This window comes from Megachile rotundata, chromosome 1 (assembly GCF_050947335.1).
Source record: "Megachile rotundata isolate GNS110a chromosome 1, iyMegRotu1, whole genome shotgun sequence".
NCBI classification, from domain to species: Eukaryota; Metazoa; Arthropoda; class Insecta; order Hymenoptera; family Megachilidae; genus Megachile; species Megachile rotundata.
In genome coordinates, this window is record NC_134983.1 from 21,773,517 (window position 1) to 21,785,956 (window position 12,440).

Below are 12,440 nucleotides of genomic sequence, written 5' to 3' on the forward strand. Positions count from 1 at the left end.
AAAATCCAAATGGTTCCTAAAATTGTCCTTTAAAATTGTCTTCCCATTTGAATCTTTCAAATGTATGATGCTACATCACAAAAATTGTAATGGTCCCCAAAATTGTCCTTCAAATTCAAATGCGTCCTAAGATCGTCCCAATCGTCCAAAAATGTATTACTTTAGTTTGGTACTCCATTAGATAACGCGTTACATACTTTCTAAATAGACGAACAAAAAGAAGAAAGAAAGAAACGATTCTTCGTCCAGAAAAACGCCACTCAGTCTCATAAATCTGTTCGTACCCCCAGGAAAGAAGATTATAGTACTTTCACTCTGACCACTGTTACGAATTGTCTTCTCTATACGTGATTTGGCGAATTTCGTAAGAGGAAATTGGACGTAATTTGTAAGTGTTAGTTGCTCTTGTAACTGGTAGTGTAAATTGAAGGATTTGGTCAATGGATCATTTCTGAGAGAAGGTCTGAGAGTAACATTTCATTAGTATTATATATACAGAATATTAGAATATCATTTTGTATATCAGAAGTGTATTATAATTGTATGAGAGTATATCAGAGCATGCTATATTAGTAGTAATTTGTAATTGTTACTCGGTCTTGTAACCGGCAGTGTAAATTGAAATATTTGATCGATAGATCATTCCTGGGAGAAGTTACTGAGAGCAACATTTCAACAAAAATTATACATACAGAATAATAGAATATCATTCTGTATATCAGAAGAGTATTATAATTGCATAACGGTATATCAAAACATGCTGTGCTGGTAGTAGTATACCAGAAACTACATCTAAAAATGTAGGTGTAGTTTAACCTAAAGTACCTAAAAGTACCTATAATACCCGAAAATTACACTTAAAATAAACTGAATTAAATAATAATTACAACAACTAATTAAATTACCACCTCTGATTAAATTGAAAATGAAAACAAAATTACAACTCCAGTAAATTATACTCACAAACTAGTCATACCCGCTAATTAATACGTTCACAGCAATCAATCACTGAAATCGCGTCAATACAAAGCAAAAACATCTACGATAATCACTGTTTCAACAGACGATCATTACCGGCGATAAAAAGTAAGACAGTAAGAAGAGGGAAGTTGATATTCGATGAATTATACATGAAGGACCTTGAAAAACTTAAAACTATATCGAACACTTAGCGTCTGCGCCAGAGAATCATCTAATTATCGGAGGAATTTAATCGGGGGAAGCCAGTGTCGAAAGCCAGGAGATCGATGAATTTTTTTCTCCACTCGAATCATCGGAATTCGCTGTCTATTGAATTAGCCGGTGCACTTGCAACCACAGGGAAAGTGCATAGCTGCATGCATGAAGTTGCAAGTCGCCTAGAGCTGTTATAAAGGCTTTAATGGTACTGCATGGCGGGATGTTGCACAGAGAGGGAGAGAGAATCCCCTTATGTAACGGCATATTAAAGTTCTTTCTTGGCGACGGTGAACAACAGCTACCGACAAACATGAAATTATTACAAGATCGAGTGCTAACTTTATCCATTCCGACTGCACTTAAATGGCAATATAGAATGAGGTTTATAAGAGAACCTTCTACTATACTTTGCTGAATTAATATTAAGCGATGTGTGATGCATACTTACTTTGAAATTAAAAATGAAGTTGAAGAATAAATAAACGAATGGTAAAAGTAATTTTAATATAATTACCACGCGTTGCATTACTATGCGTTGGATTACTACGCGTTGAATATCCACGCGCTGGATATCAACACGCTGGATTACTACGCGTTGGTTAACTACGCGTTACATTACCACGCGTTAGATTCGTACGCTTAGAATTACCACGCGTTGGATTACTACGCGTTAAATATCCACGCGCTGGATCACTACGCGTTGGATATCCACACGCTGGATTACTACGCGTTGGTTAACTACGCGTTACATTACCACGCGTTAGATTCCTACGCTTAGAATTACCACGCGTTGGATTACTACGCGTTAAATATCCACGCGCTGGATATCCACACGCTGGATTACTACGCGTTGGTTAACTACGCGTTGGATTACTACGCGCTAGATTCCTACGCTTAGAATTACCACGCGTTGCATTACTACGCGTTGAATATCCACTCGCTGGATTACTACGCGTTGGATATCCATACGCTGAATTACTACGCGTTGGTTAACTACGCGTTAGATTACCACGCGTTAGATTCCTACGCTTAGAATTACCACGCGTTGCATTACTACGCGTTGGACTACTACGCGTTAAATATCCACGCGCTGGATCACTACGCGTTGGATATCCACACGCTGGATTACTACGCGTTGGTTAACAATGCGTTAGATTACCACGCGTTAGATTCGTACGCTTAGAATTACCACGCGTTGCATTACTACGCGTTAGATTACCACGCGCTAGATTCCTACGCTTAGAATTACCACGCGTTGCATTACTACGCGTTGGACTACTACGCGTTAAATATCCACGCGCTGGATCACTACGCGTTGGATATCCACACATTGGATTAGTAGGTCCCTGAAATGGTAGCTGACGTGATTCTGAATAAGATTTTCCTTTGCGAAAATAGGATTCGAAGCTTCGTTTTCGAATTATTAAGGAAAAACACCGGACTAATCAGAGCGCGAGGCTTACGCGCTCAGCCACTAGGCTCGAAGCTACCGCTCTCGCGTCTGCGCATGCGCAATCCTCGCGCTCTGATTGGTCCGGTGTTATTCCTTAATAATTCAAAAACGGAGCTTTGTATCTCATTTTTGCAAAGGGAAATCTTATTCAAAATCACGTCAGCTAGCATTTGATGAACTTACACTAATTATAAGACACCCCGTATATACGAACAATAATATAACAATAAATAACACATGCAAACGTTTCTAAAGACCCGTTCAGATAGTTAAATCCGAAATAATTACATAGTTAATCCACAACCGAGAAATGTTACAGAATGTGTACTTTGTAACAGAGTAATAAAAGAATTTGATAAGAATATTAAGAGAAATATCGCACAATTTATTCCTTGCAGTGTAATTATTTATTAACGTGGACATGAGACCTAATGGGAGGTATAATATCGTGGTAATGTAAAATACAAACGTGAATCGTGATACAGGAAATAGAAACATTTTCCAACAATGTTAAAAGAAATATTGAATAAGTTATTTATCAAATTCCAAACATCGTGATTGTCGTTCCACATAGAGACTGATCGATTCAAGTACTGTCACGCGAAGCATACGTATGATAGTCATGTCAGGGAAATGTGGGTGACCTACAGCAACCGGTTACCCATTTTGTGGAAAACGATCTTAACTACTTTAGTTATTTGAAATGTTTCGAATTCTAAAATGTGCAGTTATAGAATTAACTTAAAGTTGATAGAAAACATTGTATTTGAAGCTTAGCAAAAAGTCCAGAAATAGCAAATAAATGATGTGTCCAGTTCTGAAGTGTGCAATCTTGAAATTAATTTAAAGTTGGTAAACATCGTATTTAAAGCTTAGCGTTTCGATAAAAAGTCCAAAAGTAGCAAATGAATAATGCTTCGAGTTCCAAAATGTGCAATCTTGGAATTAGCTTAAAATTGATAAAGAATATCAAACATCGACTAAGCTTAGAGCTTAGTGTTTCTACGTAAAAAATTTCCAAAATTAGCAAATGAAAAACATTAAATATCGGTACTAAGATTTTTTAATCATCGATATTGCTCGCAGAATCGTTCGACTAGCGAGGTAAAGCGTTGTCCCAAAGTGAAACGGACGTGAATTTTCCTTTTCTTGAAACTTCTAACACGAAACCTCCGTTTCGAAATCAAACGCAATCTGTCAACGTCGCCCGACCAAAGAAACGATTAACATAGTAATTGCAGACATTTTTCGCTAATCAGTACCATTCTAGGTACGAAACTAATCGACAATCCAACGGCAAGTTTAAAAAGTACAGAGAGAAAGCAAAACTTGTTTCGGTGTGTTTCAGAAAATTTACCGTGTCGCAACGTCCTCTCACGTAATAGCTAAACAGATATGTTTCCAACTCACACCACCGAGCGTGTATCGAATATTATCACGGATAACATCGATCTTTCGTCGATTTCGGCACGATTAACTCCGCGTCGATCACCTATTTGTTTATCGCCAATTGTGAGACGGTGTGAAAAATGATGAGTAAGTGAAATCGTAAGAGGGTGTAGATTTATCGATTTTAATCGCTTGACTATACTTATCGATACTCAACGTCAAAATTCTTTACGGAGTTCCGGTGAAGAAAGTATGATAAAGTTAGCTGAATTAGATATCTTGAAGTTGATTAAAATTCTTTGTTATTGGACTCTTAGTGGAATGATTTTTATTGCTGACTTCTAACTGTGCGATATGTACATGCTTGATACTGTTTTTCGATGAATAAAGTTGTATTATACTTGTATTTGTAATTGTGTGTTTTATGCAATATATCAAATGTGATTTTGTGCTAAGTGGTTTTTGTAATGATTCTTCATTTCTGACTTAATAGTGCAAAGTATGTATACTTGACACTTTTATTCGATGAATAAAGTTGTATTATTATACTGGTATTTGTAATTGTCTGTTTTATGCAATATATCAAATGTGATTTTGTGCTAAGTGGTTTTTGTAATGATTCTTCATTTCTGACTTAATAGTGCAAAGTATGTATACTTGACACTTTTATTCGATGAAGAAAGTTGTATTATACTTGTATTTGTAATTGTGTGTTTTATGCAATATATCAAATGTGATTTTGTGCTAAGCGGTTTTTGCAACGATTCTTCATTTCAGATTTAATTGTGCAAAGTATGTATACTTGACACTTTTATTCGATGAATAAAGTTGTATTATTATACTGGTATTTGTAGTTATGTGTTTTATGCAATATATCAAATGTGATTTTGTGCTAAGCGGTTTTTGCAACGATTCTTCATTTCTGACTTAATTGTGCAAAATATGTATACTTGACACTTTTAATCGATGAATAAAGTTGTATTATTATACTGGTATTTGTAGTTATGTGTTTTATGCAATATATCAAATGTGATTATGTGCTAAGCGGTTTTTGCAACGATTCTTCATTTCTGACTTAATTGTGCAAAATATGTATACTTGACACTTTTAATCGATGAATAAAGTTGTATTATTATACTGGTATTTGTAGTTATGTGTTTTATGCAATATATGAAATGTGATTATGTGCTAAGCGGTTTTTGCAACGATTCTTCATTTCTGACTTAAATGTGCAAAGTATGTATACTTGACACTTTTAATCGATGAAGAAAGTTGTATTATACTTGTATTTGTAATTGTGTGTTTTATGCAATATATCAAATGTGATTTTGTGCTAAGTGGTTTTTGTAATGATTCTTCATTTCTGACTTAAATGTGCAAAGTATGTATACTTGACACTTTTATTCGATGAAGAAAGTTGTATTATTATACTGGTATTTGTAGTTATGTGTTTTATGCAATATATCAAATGTGATGATTACGTGCTAAGCGTTTCTTGCGACGATTCTCGAGATCTGATCTAACTGTGCGATCTTATATTCTTGATACTCTTATTCGATGAATAAAATTGTATTATACTTGCATTCGTACTTGTGTGTTTTATGCAATATATCAAATGTGATGATTATGTGCTAAGCGTTTCTTGCGACGATTCTCGAGATCTGATCTAACTGTGCGATCTTATATTCTTGATACTCTTATTCGATGAATAAAATTGTATTATACTTGCATTCGTACTTGTGTGTTTTATGCAATATATCAAATGTGATGATTATGTGCTAAGCGTTTCTTGCGACGATTCTTGAGATCTGATCTAACTGTGCGATCTTATATTCTTGATACTCTTATTCTATGAGTAAAATTGTATTATACTTGCATTCGTACTTATGTGTTTTATGCAATATATCAAATGTGATGATTACGTGCTAAGTGTTTCTTGCGACGATTCTTGAGATCTGATCTAACTGTGCGATCTTATATTCTTGATACTTTTATTCTATGAGTAAAATTGTATTATACTTGCATTCGTACTTATGTGTTTTATGCAATATATCAAATGTGATGATTACGTGCTAAGCGTTTCTTGCGACGATTCTCGAGATCTGATCTAACTGTGCGATCTTATATTCTTGATACTCTTATTCGATGAATAAAGTTGTATTATACTTGCATTCGTACTTATGTGTTTTATGCAATATATCAAATATGATGATTATGTGCTAAGCATTTCTTGCGACGATTCTTGAGATCTGATCCAACTGTGCGATCTTATATTCTTGATACTCTTATTCGATGAATAAAATTGTATTATACTTGCATTCGTACTTGTATGTTTTATGCAATATATCAAATGTGGTGATTATGTGCTAAGTAGAATGATTTTCACAGTGATCGTTGATTTCTGATCTAACTGTATGACGTACAATTGTTATTACACAAATATTTCCATTTTTATTTGATGTTCATGTCTGTTTTATGTTACGTATTGAACGCAGGTGATGATTATATGCTAAGTGCAATAATTTCCTCAATAATTATTGTTTTCTGATCTAACTGTGCGACATACAATTGTGTAATTATACATATATTTCCATTTTTACTCGATGTACGTGTTTTGTGCAATATATTGGACGCATGTAATAATTATATGCTAATTAGCCTGATTCTTGCAATGATTCTTGATATCTAACAGTGCGAGAATTGTTATTGCACGTACACGATAACGTAATTATGTGTTTTCTTCAATGCATATGATTATTGCGTCCTATTCGCCTAAAAAAGGTAATACGTCCGTTCGACTAATGTAAAAAAGAAGACTTGAGTAGTGCATCGTTTAATACGTGAAAAACATAAAGCAAAAAGATAGTTTGCATATCGATACGTCTATAATTAAAAAAGTTGACTTTAATCACGATGCAAGCATGAGACGTGCATTCAAGTTCAACGTCACTTCATTAGGGATTCATCGCGAATTACGCGAGCCGAAAGCTTCCGTATCGTGCGTGCCCAAGGCTCCGATTCGAGGAGGACGATGAATTCGTTGTTTCGCAGCATCTGACCAAAGCCATCATTCCGCGCACGACGTCATATCGTTCACAGAAACGCATGCATTATTAACCGAAACATCATGAATATGTATACGAGATTACAGAGTGTCACTGATTGAACACGTTTCCGAGACGTACACATCGTTACATTCCTATCATTTACAAATAGTCGCTGTATTGACATTTTTCACAATGTCAATCGACAGGACACTTCACGTGTAAACGGCTAATTGACCTTTGCGATTGCGGTTCACGCTGAAAATATCGCGGCTGTCGAATCGATGTTTTACAAGTTTTTCATTTTACGCGAGGTAAACAAACCAGGTATACGTTTGCTTACTTATTCATTTTTTTATCGCAGCTTCTTGATTCATTTGTCAGAACTACTGACTGCAACAATATTTAATACTGTTATGAAATGGTAAGAAATATTGTTAGAAATGTTATGAAAATTTTGTATTTTATTCGATACAGATCTTTAACAGATGACGCACCTGGTGTGTCATGCTTACAGACTAAATACGAGACGCACCCTTTGCGTCATATATGATGTCGAACATGTGACGCTTTATTCAAGATAGTATCTTAATAGACGACGCAACTGGTGCGTCACACTTATAGTCTAAATACGAGACGCACCCCTTGCGTCATATATGGTTTTGCATATGTGACGCTTCATTCAAGATAGTAACTTACTAGACGACGCACCTGCTGCGTCACACGTATAGACTAAATACGAGACGCACTATGTGCGTCATATATGGTGTCGAACATGTGACGCTTTATTCAAGATAGATTCTCAATAGATGACGCACCTGCTGCGTCACATGTATAGACTAAATACGAGACGCACCCTTTGCGTCATATGTGATTTTGCATATGTGACGCTTCATTCAAGATAGTATCTTAATAGACGACGCACCTAGTGACTAAATATGAGACGCACCGTGTGCGTCATATGTAGTTTCGAATGTGACGCATCAAATAAAATGCGTCAGCCTTAACTATTATAACTGAACTTGAACTTCAAGCTGACACGTATCAAAAATTCCAGTGAGATTTATCGTATTTAAACTGTACGTGCGTCATAAGATGCAGTCGTCAAAATGTGACAAGAATTTAATTTCAAAATACATTACACGCCGATAGGTTTGAAATCACCAACAAGGTCGATTAATTACTGTGTATGGCTACGATTATTTATCAGGGAGTTTACGAACATTTTTCACCAATTCAGATGCAATTTTGATATTTTAATCGCTACAAAATTAAACGGCGAACTGTGAGAGTATTTATTTTATTCGGCACATATGTGACACCGCATATGACGCACACGGTGCGTCTCGTATTTAGTTTATACGCGTGACACACGAGGTGCGTCATTTATTAAGGACCTATCGATAATGACATATTCAATACACATCTTATAACCTGCTCAATAAACGATACGACAACGCGTCTGATACGATCTACTTAATACGCACCACATGATACATCACATGTTACAGTTTCTGCCACATCGACCGTATGTAACGTATTGGATAGGTGTTACGCGATCAGAACACATCGTGACACAACACATGCGTCTCTGTCTATAATCTATAATACCTCACGCACAGCTTGTCGTATTATTTCAGTCAAAATATTAAACGTTTCTTGTGCCATTAATGACTAGTGTTTGATGCTGTTCGATCGATATGTCTACAGTTGTATAACGTTTGACGCACCAGGTGCGTCTTATACTATGTCCCATGATCGATAACATATTTGTTGTATGTTATGCTATTATAATATGTTATATACTCTAAAGGAGTATCAGTTCAAGACCCAGTCTAAATGTTGTATAACATTTGACGCACCAGGTGCGTCTTATACTATATCCCATGATTGATAACATATTTGTTGTATGTTATGCTATTATAATATGTTATATACTCTAAAGGAGTATCAGTTCAAGACCCAGTCCAAATGTTGTATAACATTTGACGCACCAGGTGCGTCTTATACTATGTCCCATGATCGATAACATATTTGTTGTATGTTATGCTATTATAATATGTTATATACTTTAAAGGAGTATCAGTTCAAGACCCAATCTAAATGGTGTATAACATTTGACGCACCAGGTGCGTCTTATACTATGTCCCATGATCGATAACATATTTGTTGTATGTTATGCTATTATAATATGTTATATGCTCTAAAGGAGTATCAGTTCAAGACCCAGTCTAAATGGTGTATAACATTTGACGCACCAGGTGCGTCTTATACTATGTCCCATGATTAATAACATATTTGTTGTATCTTGTGCTATTATAATATGTTATATACTCTAAAGGAGTATCAGTTCAAGACCCAGTCTAAATGTTTTAAGAAAAGATGCGCCTCGTGCAACTTGCGGTATTTATCCGATAAAAAGGATGACGCACGCGCTGCGTTTTTCTGCGATGCCATTTATCAAACGCGACACGTGTCATACAAGCTTCGAACTCGAATAAAAAAGTGTCGTTAACTTGTTAGCAATTACAAACATCTTAGTAATTTGTAAGTAACTATGGTGAACTTTGACTCGACTTGGCATCGCATGACTCATCAAAATAAAGCACAGAAGGAAGGATTAACAATATGCTACTTTATTAATCGGTCAATCTTTTTTACTTATCGTAAACAACGTTCGTCACTTATACTATGAATAAAAGATAGAAATCTGTCCACTCGAATGAACGATTATTTGCCGATAAAACTTTACGAAAAAGTTTTAAGCCTTGATTTATTAACATGTGCCACTCGATTAATTCGTAGAAATTTACCCGTGGAATAAAGGAGCTAGAGAAACAGGAATCCAAGAAGACTTCGCTATTTCGAGAAACATGACGATTCGAAATCGTCGCACGCGTACTCGAAAACCGCACGAACCTTGACATTTCCAAGTGAGCGAATTTTTGCGGAAGTCTCGGGATCCTGTATCAGATCAAACGAAGGACGAGCAGTTTCGAGGATCGAATCGGCAATTAGAGATTCGTTTCTTCCGGCTCAGATCCTCCGCGAGCAACGATCGAGCTACGATTAATATGCGTTTCGAATCGTGCATACAATCAAGGGAATACAAAAAAGAAGCGTTTCTTTGTCTCAAAACCTCGTGTTTTTTTTCCTAGACCTTTTGCGTAAACCGTTTCCTCTAACACCCACAAATTTCAGAGAATCGAATTAAAAGGGAGTGGCGAGATCTAATCGACAGAATTTTTATGAAACCACGATAAACACTGATATCGTTTCTGAACTTTCAGGCAAATTGAAGTTGGAAAATTTGAGAGTTGAGCGTACTCCAACAAACTTCATTTTTAATTAATCTCGTGTGCTGTACGGTGAGACCATCGGGGGGCGTGATACGAAAAAAAGTATAAAAATTACTTTACAAGTTTCATGTATGCAACTTGAAATTCAAATTCTGTTCAAATGTTATCAATCGAGATAAAATTTGACCAATTGTTCAAGTGGCATATTTTCTTAAACTTATAATACAGTGACGCATATTGCGGTTCAAAGTCAACCGAATCATATATTTTATCAGTGTGACTAAATACGAGACGCACCGGGTGTGTCATATTTGGTGTCGAATATATGACGCATCAAATAAAATACAATGTATTGTATATATTATATAAGAATTATTTTAATATAGATTTTTAATAGACGACGCACCTGGTGTGTCATACGTATGAACTAAATACAAGACGCACCCTTTGCGTCATACCTATACATGTGAAGTGATTAAAGATTTTCCCTGAGGAGTTACCAAGATTGAACTATAGTTAATCATTCTACCACAGGGTAGCAATAGAGCCGATCCGCCATTGCTAATCAAAACTTTAAACTAATTCAAAACTCCACGACTAATTCGAACCTGACTCCGTCCGATAAATAATTCAGTACGAGTGCTTGAACGACATTGTTGTGTGGTATTTTTGTAATAACTTCTTAATAAAGCGTTTATGTGAGGCGAAGTCCAAAGAAGAGGTAGGTGTGTACGCTTGTCGAATAAAGCAGTCGCGATCGAGTAGAACGTGGATCGAAGCTCGAATCGACTGTTCACGTGGATGGGTGATTCACGGTTAGACGATCACGAAAAAAGAAAGATAACCAGGAGAGAGAAAGACTTTTACGCGGTGGGTAAACGTGATGTGACTTAATCGGTGTCATCGGTTACAGCAACTATCAATTATTACCAAATAACTATATTAAGGTATGCGTAATGCTTGTACTGTCATATGAACCTTATAAATGGAAGACTGTGTCATATTATAAATTACTTAAATTAAATTATTAGACTGATTCTATTAACGATTATATTTTGTAAAAGAATTTTATAGGTCCACATGTGGCGGCCATGACAGGAAGAATGTAAAAAAAACTTGCTTGAACAAGAAGAACAAAATGGCGTCCTAAACTACGTTCTATACTTATACATATATGTACAAACTCTAATGTCTATTCAGTACAATAAAACTTCAATTCAATTTTAAATATATTTTATTATTTTAATTGCCTTAGAAGTGAAACGCTTGCCTTAAAAATTCAGCTATTGTATTTTTACTATATTCAAATAAATATACAGTTAAATTAATTTTTAGTTAAAGAGTTTACACAAAAACTTGAAATAAACTAAGTCCATTACCGCTGTAAATGACATGCGCTTAATAAAAGTGTACAGGTTATCAGTCTTGCTAATTAAAATTACCTGAAGGTATAGATATCTGGTTTGGGCGACCACAGATGTATTGAAAAGTACTTTAAAAGAACAAATGCTACATCCGATAATGAAAATCGTGCTTTGTGAATATTTCTATGCAACATCTATGTTTGACAATTTCGTGTTTCGAGGAATTAATGGAAGAGTATTTACATACCCGCCGACGGTAAACACAGAGGCACTGATATAGGCACACATGATTAAAGATAATATCGCACGCGTTCCTCTCGAGAACGTGTACATATTCATTTTTTTCTACGGACAATTATATCTGTACGCGTATCGTGCAAATAGAACCGTTGCTTTACGACCGATCGCGTGTTACTAACAAGCAATCGCAAGATATGGACAATACACGAGGTTCGCTGCTTAATTTTACGACGGTGAATTGATAAATGAAAGTCGCTACTTTTTCTACGAAAGGTTCAACTTCGTCAAAAATGTTTTAACACTGTGAATAATTAATAAAAATTAAAGTGCTGACTTACGGTTGTATCTTCGAAAACGTAATTTACGAAACCATTTGAATGCAACGTGAATATTGCACGATATAAAAAAGAAAATGGCGAATTAATATCGAGTCACGTAACTACCTGAGTATCTAAAAATACATGATTTTAGA